Source organism: Triticum aestivum, chromosome 3D (assembly GCF_018294505.1).
Source record: "Triticum aestivum cultivar Chinese Spring chromosome 3D, IWGSC CS RefSeq v2.1, whole genome shotgun sequence".
In the NCBI taxonomy this organism is placed as follows: domain Eukaryota; kingdom Viridiplantae; phylum Streptophyta; class Magnoliopsida; order Poales; family Poaceae; genus Triticum; species Triticum aestivum.
Genome location: NC_057802.1, coordinates 382,889,169 through 382,902,626, shown reverse-complemented (window position 1 = coordinate 382,902,626; position 13,458 = coordinate 382,889,169).

Here is a 13,458-nt window from a genome sequence, read left to right as displayed (position 1 = left end):
TGTGTTTGCAGCTTCTCCAGCTGACCATGGGATACGGAGCACCTCTCCCACTCGCCTTTTCTTGGGCTGCAGGGACGGGAGGAGGAGCTGGGAGCGCTAGCCATGTTGGAGTGGTCTTTCCTAGCGATCTCTGAGGATTTTTCCGCGTGGTGCCGAATGGATCTGAGATCCAATCTCTTTAAATAGACGCTCTTTTTCATGGCTGGGGTGTTATGTGCAAAAATACTCTGACCTCTCGCATTTGCTCGACACGTGGAAGCTGAAGTTGTTGACGCACAGAAGCCGAGGGGTATGACATTAAATGGAAGGCTGGATACATCACTTTGAAGTCATCGACGGAGGAACCCGCCTTGCAATGCCGAAGACAATCTGCGCGCCGGACACCTCATCATTGAAGTCTGGTTTGGGGGCTACTGAGGGAGTCCTGGACTAAGGGGTCCTCGGGCGTCCGGCCTGTTAGCCATGGGCCGGACTGATGGGCTGTGAAGATACGAAGACCGAAGACTCTACCCGTGTCCGGATGGGACTCTCCTTGGCGTGGAAGGCAAGCGTGGGAAAAGGGCTATAGATGATATGGACACTAATGGCGCACCGGACATGTGGTGCGCCACTACTATATAGCAGTGGCGCACCATGTGTTGGTGCGCCATTAGTGTCCAAATACTAATGGCGCACCACATCCACGGTGCGCCACTAGTAACAAATTTTTTTTAATTTTTTTTCAAAACTAGTAATGGCGCACCAGGGGATAGTGCGCCATTACTAGTTAAACTAGTAATGGCGCACCACATCCACGGTGCGCCACTAGTAATTTTTTTTCAATTTTTTTTAATTTTTTTTCAAAACTACTAATGGCGCACCGTGTGTGTGGTGCGCCATTACTAGTTCAACTAGTAATGGCGCACCACTCCCACGGTGCGCCATTAGTAACTTGCCCCAAAAATTCCACCGAATGCACCCCCCCCCCTGACCGCCTTTTCAGTTTTAGAAAAAATAAAAGAAAATGTTAAAAAAAATAAAAGAAGATAGGTTTCTCATGTGATATGTGGTCTACTTGTTGGGAAAATTTACAAATATGAATTTCGACTTTATTTGCAAAATCTCTCTGGAATTTGTAAAATGGGCATAACTTTTGCATACGAACTCGGATTAAAAAGTTTTTTATATGAAAAATCATCTACTCGAAAAGATACATCCGAATTTAACGGGGGGAACTTGTTAACCATTTTCAGAATCCTCAAAAACCTAACAGAAAAAAAGTTACGGGGCTTTTAAGATCCGGAGAGGCAAAAAAATTCGAAAAAACAAACTCAGTAATGGCGCACCTGCCCATGGTGCGCCATTACTATCTTCCCGCCTTCAAAATTCAAACAATATCAAAAAAAATAGTAATGGCGCACCTGCCCACGGTGCGCCATTACTATCTTCCCTCCTTCAAAATTCAAAATAAATCAAAAAAATAAAAAAAATAGTAATGGCGCACCTGCCCACGATGCGCCATTACTATGCGGTATATATGGCTGGGCGGGGTCCTCTCCTCCTTACCTCTTCATTGTTCTCCTCCACTCCACCTCTCCTCCACTCCATATCCTCCTCTCCTCCACTCCATCTCCCCTTCTCTCCTCCACCATACTCCCCTCCTCCTCTCCGGCGACCTCCTCCTCCTCCTCTCCGGCGACCTCCTCCTCCCTCCTCCCCTCCCCTCCCCTCACGGTTTCTCCTCCCTCCTCTCTGGTGATCTCCTCCTCCCTCCTCTCCGGTGATCTCCTCCTCCCTCCTCTCCGGTGATCTCCTCCTCCCTCCTCTCCGGTGATCTCCTCCTCCCTCCTTTCCGGCGAGCTCCTCCTCTCCTCTCCTCCCCTCCCCTCATGGTTTCTCCTTCCTCCTCTCTGATGCTCCGGTGAACTCCTCTCCGGCGACCTCCTCCTCCTCTCCGGCGATGTAGGCGAGCGCCTCTCCTGTGACCTCCTCCTCCTCCTCTCCAGTGACCTCGGCCCTCCTCTCCGGCGAACTCCTCTCCGGCAAAAGAACACGGCAAAAGAACGTACAAGATCCAAAAACGAGAACAAAATTTGAAAAAATATCGTGCAAAAAACGAGCAAAAAAAAGAGCAAAAAATGGGCAAAAAAATCGCGATCCAGATCCAAATTCAAAATTCAAAAATAGCAATGGCGCATCACCCCACAGTGCGCCATTAGTATGGCAAAGCACATGTGTAAATATCGCCCCCTGGGAGGCACACTAATGGTGCATGTTGGTCTATACTAATGGCGCACGGCGTGATGCACCATTAGTATACCAGATACTAATGGCGCACCAGTGGTGCGCCATTAGTATTTAATACTAGTGGCGTGGTACTAGTGGCGCACCAGTAGTGCGCCATTAGTAGGCAAAACTGGTGCGCCACTCGTAGGCCTTTTCCTAGTAGTGTGGCGATCAAACATGAAGATTCCTTTCTCGGTAACCGACCTTATATAACCCTAGATCCCTCCGGTGTCTATATAAACCGGGGGGCTAGGTCCGTAGAGGCCAAGAATCATAACCATAGTCATACAGGCTAGACTTCTAGGGTTTTAGCCATTACGATCTCGCGGTAGATCAACTCTTGTAATACTCATACTCATCAAGATCAATCAAGCAGGAAGTAGGGTATTACCTCCATAGAGAGGGCCTGAACCTGGGTAAACATTGTGTCCCCCGTCTCCTGTTACCATCGATCCTAGACGCACAGTTCGGGACCCCCTACCCGAGATCCGCCGGTTTTGACACCGACACCAGGGCGCTCTCCGGGAGATTCAAGAGGCCAAGAAGATTGCAGCGGGTAAGGCCTTCATTATGCAAAGCGAGTATGTGAAGAAAAGGTTCTTATTACTAACCCGGATTTGGAGTTCTCCAGGGGCGTTTGCGGATCTGCTGTGCAGCGCTTCCGACGCTGCGGAGTTCTTCTGAGCCGAAGAAGGGAGCTCCACGGAGAAGCTGTTCTGGTCGCAATATCTTGCACCAGAACATCCGGTGCCCTTCAGCGATCAGCTAAAACAGCTGGTTGAACTGCATAGGGTGGCCGAACTGGCCATGAAGGACTTGATAGTCTGGATGTGGCCTGCCGAAGCTATACCCGGCAGCTACTTCGGGCTCGTGAAGCGGCTGGTCAATGTCTGCCCCCGACTGGACGTCATCAAGCGGTTGGTCTGCATTGAAGGTGCGCGGATGGCTTTCGCCCGTGTGAAGATGCAGTGGGCGAAGATGGATGTCGTCAAGCTTGCGACCAAGGGACCGCCCGCTGGCAAGGAGCACCGCAAGCCCGAGCTATATTTTGATAATGTTCTGGAGGGATCCCGCATTGTTGCGGAGCAGTGTGTGAAAGACGTGATCTTTGAATGAATACATTCATATTGTCTCGCCTTGTGTTATGAAACAAAGACAATTTATGTAATATAATGCTTTGTTTGAAAATTTACCTCCTGTGCGGCCGTTTTTATTATATTTGAGAGTTGGCCAGTTGTCGGCTTCAGCCCCCACGTAGGTAGTACGGGGGTGTTCGGGATGGAATCTAAACACTCTTGATCCAATTGTTTGGTCCTTGAAGGAGGTGTTTAGCGCAACGAACCAGGCAATCAGACTATGCGGCTTTAGCACCCTCACTTAGCCATAGGAGTTTGACAATAAAAAATTTAGGCGCAGCCCCTGGCATCCGAACTGGGAAGCTGTAAACACCTGATCGGGCAAATACCGATCCTTCGCGTAATGCGGAAAAAATCTCTAAGGACTTGAGACCTCCGAAGAGCTGACCAGCTCTCGCCGCATCATGACAGTCGGTTTTCGGCTTTCTCTACTGAGGTGCTCATCCGGGTAAACCAGGGCACAATCGCAGTAGTTCTCCCTTTACTACCTTAGCCAATATAGCGGAACGTAAGGTAGCAAGCACAGGAGCCGGGCAACCCAACTATTGACCAAAGACATGATTCGGAGCCAATGCATATAGTGCTAAATTCGGGGTGCCGAACTATACTGTAAAAGTGTTCGGACTTTGTTGCCGTAGTGCGGGGCGCTATGAAGCCCCTGGCAAATGTGAAACGTATCAAAGTGTACGGGTGCTATCTGATACGATTATCAACAAAAACAGGAAAACAGAAAGGGAGTAAAGGTAATTAGCTGGGGCCCTAAAATTTGGGCCGCAAACTATTTCCATTACAATTTGATTAATACGCCAAGGCGCATTGATACAAATGGTGCGATAAGCAACTGGCTATTTAACATGCCAAAACCAAGGGAGAGCAGCGTGTGGGTCCTGAAAACAGGTAGAGTGATCGTGAAAGAAACCACCTAGAAATTCCCCCGTACGTCTGTGCTTTTTGCCATCTTGGTTTATTTATCCTTTGACAGGACCAGTGATCGGGCCGTCAGGGAGGGCATGTGGAAAAGAAACCTGAAAAGGAGAAAAGGATATAGTGAAAGTATATGTGTCCGGGAGCGGTCGAGCCGTACTGTGGATCACAAGGTAGTTATGCCTTCGTCTATGCCCATGGTACTTTAAGTGCGTAGTTATGTACGCGTGGCACGGATGCCGCCACTTGATTGGGGCTGGGACGGAGGCTGAATTGCTAGTCGAGCTCTTGACGAGCTGAGCTGTCTTGCTGCAGAATTGTCCGGACTCTCTTGACAGTGTCCGGGAGGTCGGCCGCTGAAGTAAGGTTCTGCTTGAAAAGGCCCCTCTATACTTCTGCTGCTAAGGCAGCCGTGTGCTCCTCGGTACGGAGGGAGCGTTCCATGTTTCCATTGATTGTTATGACGCCGCGTGGTCCGGGCATCTTGAGCTTGAGATAAGCATAATGTGGCACCGCGTTGAATCGAGCAAATGTGGTTCGTCCAAGCAGTGCGTGATAGCCGCTGCAGAAGGGGCCGATACCGAAGATTAACTCTTCGCTTCGGAAATTGTCCAGAGATCCGAAGACAACCTCTAGTGTGATAGAGCCCATGTAGCGGGCCCCTACACCTGGTATGACTCCTTTAAAGGTAGTCTTTGTGGGCTTGATCCGTGATGGATTAATGCCCATTTTGCGCACTGTATCCTGATAAAGCAGGTTGAGGCTGCTGCCACCGTCCATCAGGACCCGCATGAGGTGGAATCCATCGATGATTGGATCGAGGACCAGTGCGGCTGACCCGCCGTGACGGATACTGGTCGGATGGTCTCGACGATCAAATGTGACCGAGCAGGAGGACCATGGATTGAATTTTGGGGTGACTAGCTCCATCGTGTAGACGTCCCTGAGTGCGCGCTTGCGTTACCTCTTGGAGATGTGGGTAGCGTATATCATGTTCACCGTTTTGACCTGAGGGGGAAACTTCTTCTGTCCCCCTGTGTTCGGTGGCCAAGTCTCCTCGTCATCGTCCTCGCTTTGCGACCCCTTCTCCTTGTTCTCGGCATTTAACTTGCCGGCCTGTTTGAAAACCCAACAATCTCTGTTGGTGTGGTTGGCTGGTTTTTTTGGGGTGCCATGTATCTGGCACGGACGATCAAGTATGCGGTCCAGGCTGGATGAGCCCAAATTGTTCTTATTGTATGGCTTCTTTCGCTGACCGGACTTGGAGCCACAGAATCCGGCGTTGACCGCCGTGTCATCGGTATGGTTGCCATTGTTTCGACGCTTGTGTCTGTTGCGTCGGGGCTTACCGTTGCTATCCTTGGCTTCAAGGTGCCAGGTTTGCTTGCATTATTATTGCAATGGGCTAGCCAGCTATCTTCGCCCACGCAAAAGCGGGTCATAAGTGTCGTAAGGGCCGCCATAGACTTCGGCTTTTCCTGCCCGAGATGTCGGGCGAGCCATTCATCGCGGATGCTATGCTTAAAGGCTGCTAGGGCTTCGGCATCCGGATAGTCGACGATCTGGTTCTTTTTAGTTAAGAACCTAGTCCAGAATTTCTTGGCTGACTCTCCGAGCTGTTGGACTATATGACTTAAGTCATCTGCATCCGGAGGTCGGACGTATGTGCCTTTGAAGTTGTCAAGGAAGGCCTCTTCCAAGTCTTCCCAGCTGCCAATGGAGTTTTCGAGCAGACTGTTCAACCAGTACCGAGCTGGTCCTTTGAGTTTTGATGGGAGATATTTGATGGCGTGTAGATCATCACCACGGGCCATATGAATATGGAGGAGAAAATCCTCGATCCATGCTGCGGGGTCTGTTGTCCCATCGTATGATTTGATGTTCATGGGTTTAAACCCTTCCGGGAATTCATGGTCCATTACTTCGTCAGTGAAGCAAAGAGGGTGTGCGGCGCCTCTATATCGTGCCACATCGCGACGTAGCTCAGATGGAGTCCGTCTGCGGTATTCGGCCCGGGCGTGGGTAGGCTTGTCATGTCCGAAAGGGTAGCCGTCGTCACGTGTCGGGGCATGTCCTCGCGATCCGTAGATCGATCTAGCATGTCCTGCATTATTGTCCAGTTTTTGCCGCAGGTCGTAGGTATGTCCTCGAGCTATTTTATCTCTACCTTTACGGTGAAGTGGAGCGGGCTGGTGTTCGGCTTGAGTTGCCGCCTTGTCCCGACCACGTGGTGGTCGGTCGCCCACATTGCGCGATGATGGTGTGGGCTCCAACGCCTCGTCATCGAACTGAGGTAGCAATTTACGCTGCGGGTAACTTTTTGGCTGGGCACTTGAGGCCGTATTGCTCGGCTGCCAGGACATCAGTCCATCTATCATTTAGCATATCTTGATCAGCTTGAAGTTGCTGCTGCTTCTTTTTCAGGTTCCTTGCAGTGGCTATTAGCTGGCGCTTAAAGCGCTCCTGTTCGAGGGGTTCCTCAGGCACGATAAAATCCTCGTTGCCGAGGCTCACCTCCTCCTCGGAGAGCGGATGATAACTACCGTCCTCCGAGTCTTCATCTATGGCCTGTTCATCAGGCCTGACTTGCCACTCTTCCCGATTGTCCTGTTCGACAGTTTGTTCGTCGGGGTCTTCTATGTCTTCGGCACCGTCCGGAGTGTTATCTTCTCCTGTGGCGGTGTTGCTATCTTTGCTGCGGCGTGATTTAGAGCGGCGCCGCTAACGTCGGCGCTTTGGTTGTTGAAGGAAATATGCCCTAGAGGCAATAATAAAGTTATTATTTATTTCCTTATTTCATGATAAATGTTTATTATTCATGCTAGAATTGTATTAACCGGAAACATGATACATGTGTGAATACATAGACAAACAGAGTGTCACTAGTATGCCTCTACTTGACTAGCTCATTGATCAAAGATGGTTATGTTTCCTAGCCATAGACATGAGTTGTCATTTGATTAACGGGATCACATCATTAGGAGAATGATGTGATTGACTTGACCCATTCCGTTAGCTTAGCACTCGATCGTTTAGTATGTTGCTATTGCTTTCTTCATGACTTATACATGTTCCTATGACTATGAGATTATGCAACTCCCGTTTACCGAAGGAACACTTTGTGTGCTACCAAACGTCACAACATAACTGGGTGATTATAAAGGTTATCTACAGGTGTCTCCAAAGGTACTTGTTGGGTTGGCGTATTTCAAGATTAGGATTTGCCACTCTGATTGTCGGAGAGGTATCTCTGGGCCCACTCGGTAATGCACATCACTATAAGCCTTGCAAGCATTGCAACTAATGAGTTAGTTATGGGATGATGTATTACGGAACGAGTAAAGAGACTTGCCGGTAACGAGATTGAACTAGGTATTGAGATACCGACGATCGAATCTCGGGCAAGTAACATACCGATGACAAAGGGAACAACGTATGTTGTTATGCGGTTTGACCGATAAAGATCTTCGTAGAATATGTGGGAGCCAATATGAGCATCCAGGTTCCGCTATTGGTTATTGACCGGAGACGTGTCTCGGTCATGTCTACATTGTTCTCGAACCCGTAGGGTCCGCACGCTTAAAGTTCGATGACGGTTATATTATCAGTTTATGTGTTTTGATGTACCGAAGGTAGTTCGGAGTCCCGGATGAGATCGGGGACATGACGAGGAGTCTCGAAATGGTCGAGACGTAAAGATCGATATATTGGACGACTATATTCGGACATCGGAAAGGTTCCGAGTGGTTCGGATATTTTTCGGAGTACCGGAGAGTTACGGGAATTCGCCGGGGAGTATATGGGCCTTATTGGGCTTTAGGGGAAAGAGAGAGGAGAGGTTGCGCGCCCCCCAAGGCCTAGTCCGAATTGGACTAAGGGGAGGGGTTGCGCCCCCTCGTTCCTTCTCTTCTCTCTCCCCTTTCCTTGACTCCTACTCCTACTACTTGGAAGGGGGGGATTCTACTCCCGGTGGGAGTAGGACTCCTCCTAGGGCGCGCCATAGAGAGGGCCGGCCCTCCCCCTCCTTCACTCCTTTATATACGGGGAGGGGGGCACCCCTTGGAGAGACAACAATTGATCCCTTGGATCTCTTAGCCGTGTGCGGTGCCCTCCTCCACCATAATCCACCTCGGTCATATCGTAGCGGTGCTTAGGCGAAGCCCTGCGTCGGTAGAACATCATCATCGTCACCACGCCGTCGTGCTGACGGAACTCTTCCTCAAAGCTCATCTGGATCGGAGTTCGAGGGACATCATCGAGTTGAACGTGTGCTGAACTCGGAGGTGCCGTGCGTTCGGTATTTGATCGGTCGGATCGTGAAGACGTACGACTACATCAACCGCGTTGTGCTAACGCTTCCGCTTTCGGTCTACTAGGGTATGTGGACAACACTCTCCCCTCTCGTTGCTATGCATCACCATGATCCTGTGTGTGCGTAGGAATTTTTTTGAAATTACTACGTTCCCCAACAGTGGCATCCGAGCATGGTTTTATGCGTAGATGTTATATGCACGAGTAGAACACAAGTGAGTTGTGGGCGATATAAGTCATACTGCTTACCAGCATGTCATACTTTGGTTCGGCGGTTTTGTTGGATGAAGCGGCCCGGACCGACATTACGCGTACGCTTACGCGTGACTGGTTCTACCGACGTGCTTTGCACACAGGTGGCTGGCGGGTGTCAGTTTCTCCAACTTTAGTTGAACCGAGTGTGGCTACGCCCGGTCCTTGAGAAGGTTAAAACAGCACTAACTTGACAAACTATCGTTGTGGTTTTGATGCGTAGGTAAGAACGGTTCTTGCTCAGCCCGTAGCAGCCACGTAAAACTTGCAACAACAAAGTAGAGGACGTCTAACTTGTTTTTGCAGGGCATGTTGTGATGTGATATGGTCAAGGCATGATGCTATATTTTATTGTATGAGATGATCATGTTTTGTAACCGAGTTATCGGCAACTGGCAGGAGCCATATGGTTGTCGCTTTATTGTATGCAATGCAATCGCCCTGTAATTGCTTTACTTTATCACTAAGCGGTAGCGATAGTCGTAGAAGCAATAGTTGGCGAGACGACAACGATGCTACGATGGAGATCAAGGTGTCCGCCGGTGACGATGGTGATCATGACGGTGCTTCGGAGATGGAGATCACAAGCACAAGATGATGATGGCCATATCATATCACTTATATTGATTGCATGTGATGTTTATCTTTTATGCATCTTATCTTGCTTTGATTGACGGTAGCATTATAAGATGATCTCTCACTAAATTATCAAGGTATAAGTGTTCTCCCTGAGTATGCACCGTTGCGAAAGTTCTTTGTGCTGAGACACCACGTGATGATCGGGTGTGATAGGCTCTACGTTCAAATACAACGGGTGCAAAACAGTTGCACACGCGGAATACTCAGGTTAAACTTGACGAGCCTAGCATATAACAGATATGGCCTCGGAACACTGAGACCGAAAGGTCGAGCGTGAATGATATAGTAGATATGATCAACATAGTGATGTTCACCATTGAAACTACTCCATCTCACGTGATGACCGGACATGGTTTAGTTGATATGGATCACGTAATCACTTAGAAGATTAGAGGGATGTCTATCTAAGTGGGAGTTCTTAAGTAATTTGATTAACTGAACTTTAATTTATCATGAACTTAGTCCTGGTAGTATTAGCATATCTATGTTGTAGATCAATAGCTCGCGTTTAGCTCCCTGTTTTATTTTTGATATGTTCCTAGAGAAAACTAAGTTGAAAGATGTTAGTAGCAATGATGCGGATTGGATCCATGATCTGAGGTTTATCCTCATTGCTACACGGAAGAATTATGTCCTTGATGCACCGCTTGGTGACAGACCTATTGCAGGAGAAGATGCAGACGTTATGAACGTTTTGACAAAAGCTCGGTATGATGACTATTTGATAGTTTAGTGCACCATGCTTTACGGCTTAGAATTGGGGCTTCAAAGACGTTTTTTGAAACGCCACAGAACATATAAGATGTTCCAAGAGTTGAAATTTGTATTTCATACTCATGCCCGTGTTGAGAGGTATGAGACCTCTGACAGTACTTTGCCTACAAGATGGAGGAGAATTGCTCAGCTAGTGAGCATGTGCTCAGAATGTCTGAGTACTACAATCACTTGAATCAAGTGGGAGTTAATCTGCCAGATAAGATAGTGATTGACAGAGTTCTCTAGTCACTATCACCAAGTTACTAGAACTTCGTGATGAACAATAATATGCAAGGGATAAACGGAGACGATTCCCAAGCTCTTCGTGATGCTGAAATCGACGAAGATAGAAATCAAGAAAAGCATCAAGTGTTGATGGTTGACAAGACCACTAGTTTCAAGAAAAGGGCAAAGGGAAGAAGGGGAACTTCAAGAAGAACGGCAAGCAAGTTGCTACTCAAGTGAAGAAGCCCAATTTTGTACCTAAGCCTGAGACTAAGTGCTTCTACTGCAAAGGGACTGGTCACTGGAAGCGGAACTGCCCCAAGTATTTGGCGGATAAGAAGGATGGCAAAGTGAACAAAGGTATATTTGATATACAGATTATTGATGTGTATTTTACTAGTGTTCGTAGCAACCCCTCGGTATTTAATACTGGTTCAGTTGCTAAGAGTAGTAACTCGATACGGGAGTTGTAGAATGAACAGAGACTAGTTAAGGGTGAAGTGACGATGTGTGTTGGAAGTGGTTCCAAGATTGATATGATCATCATCGCATGCTCCCTACACTTTCGGGATTAGTGTTGAACCTAAATAAGTGTTATTTGGTGTTTGCGTTGAGCATGAATATGATTTGATCATGTTTATTGCAATACAGTTATTCATTTAAGTTAGAGAATAATTGTTGTTCTATTTACATGAATAAAACCTTCTATGGTCATACACCCAATGAAAATGGTTTGTTGGATCTCGATCGTAGTGATACACATATTCATAATATTGAAGCCAAAAGATGCAAAGCTAATAATCATAGTGCAACTCATTTGTGGCACTGCCGTTTAGGTCATATTGGTGTAAAGCGCATGAAGAAACTCCATGCTGATGGGATTTTGGAATCACTTGATTATGAATCACTTGATGCTTGCGAACCGTGCCTCATGGGCAAGATGACTAAAACACCGTTCTCCGGAACTATGGAGCGAGCAACAGATTTGTTGGAAATCATACATACAGATGTATGTGGACCGATGAATGTTGAGGCTCGCGGCGGGTATCGTTATTTTCTCACCTTCACAGATGATTTAAGCAGATATGGGTATATCTACTTGATGAAACATAAGTCTGAAACATTTGAAAAGTTCATATAATTTCAGAGTGAAGTGGAAAATCATCGTAACAAGAAAATAAAGTTCTACGATCTGATCGTAGAGGAGAATATTTGTGTTACGAGTTTGGTCCTCATTTGAAACAATGCGGAATAGTTTCGCAACTCACGCCACCTGGAACACCACAGCGTAATGGTGTGTCCGAACATCGTAACCGTACTTTATTAGATATGGTGCAATCTATGATGTCTCTTACCGATTTACCACTATCGTTTTGGGGTTATGCATTAGAGACAGCTGCATTCACGTTAAACAGGGCACCATCTAAATCCGTTGAGACGACACCTTATGAACTTTGGTTTGGCAAGAAACCAAAAGTTGTCGTTTCTTAAAGTTTGGGGCTGCAATGCTTATGTGAAAAAGCTTCAACCTGATAAGCTCGAACCCAAATCGGAGAAATGTGTCTTCATAGGATACCCAAAGGAAACTGTTGGGTACACCTTCTATCACAGATCTGAAGGCAAGACTTTTGTTGCTAAATTTGGATCCTTTCCAGAGAAGGAGTTTCTCTCGAAAGAAGTGAGTGGGAGGAAAGTAGAACTTGATGAGGTAACTGTACCTGCTCCCTTATTGGAAAGTAGTTCATCACAGAAATTTGTTCCTATGACTCCTACACCAATTGGTGAGGAAGCTAATGATGATGATCATGTAACTTCAGATCAAGTTATTACCAAACCTCGTAGGTCAACCAGAGTGAGATTCGCACCAGAGTGGTACGGTAATCCTGTTCTGGAGGTCATGTTACTTGACCATGACAAACCTACGAACTATGAGGAAGCGATAATGAGCCCAGATTCCGCGAAATGGCTTGAGACCATGAAATCTGAGATGGGATCCATGTATGTGAACAAAGTGTGGACTTTGGTTGACTTGCCCGATGATCAGCAAGCCATAGAAAATAAATGGATCTTCAAGAGGAAGACGGACGCTGATAGTAGTGTTACTATCTACAAAGCTAGAATTGTCGCAAAAGGTTTTCGACAAGTTAAAGGTGTTGACTACGATGAGAGTTTCTCACTCGTATCTATGCTTAAGTCTGTCCGAATCATGTTAGCAATTACCGCAATTTATGAAATCTGGCAAATGGATAAACAAAACTGCTTTCCTTAATGGATTTATTAAAGAAGAGTTGTATATGATGCAACCAGAAGGTTTTGTCAATCCTAAAGGTGCTAACAAAATATGCAAGCTCCAGCGATCCATCTATGGACTGGTGCAAGCATCTCGGAGTTGGAATATACGCTTTGATAAGTTGATCAAAGCATATAGTTTTATACAGACTTGCGGTGAAGCCTGTATTTACAAGAAAGTGAGTGGGAGCACTACAACATTTCTGATAAGTATATGTGAATGACATATTGTTGATCGGAAATAATGTAGAATTATTCTGCAAAGCATAAAGGAGTGTTTGAAAGGAATTTTTCAAAGAAAGACCTCGATGAAGCTGCTTACATATTGAGCATCAAGATCTATAGAGATAGCTCAAGACGCTTGATAAGTTTTTTCAATGAGTACATACCTTGACAAAATTTTGAAGTAGTTCAAAATGGAACAGTCAAAGAAAGAGTTCTTACCTGCGTTACAAGGTGTGAAATTGAGTAAGACTCAAAGCCCGACCACGGCAGAAGATTGAAAGAGAATGAAAGTCATTCCCTATGCCTCAGCCATAGGTTCTATAAAGTATGCCATGCTGTGTACCAGATCTATTGTATACCCTACACTGATTTTGGCAAGGGAGTACAATAGTGATCTAGGAGTAGATCACTGGACATCGGTCAAAATTATCCTTGG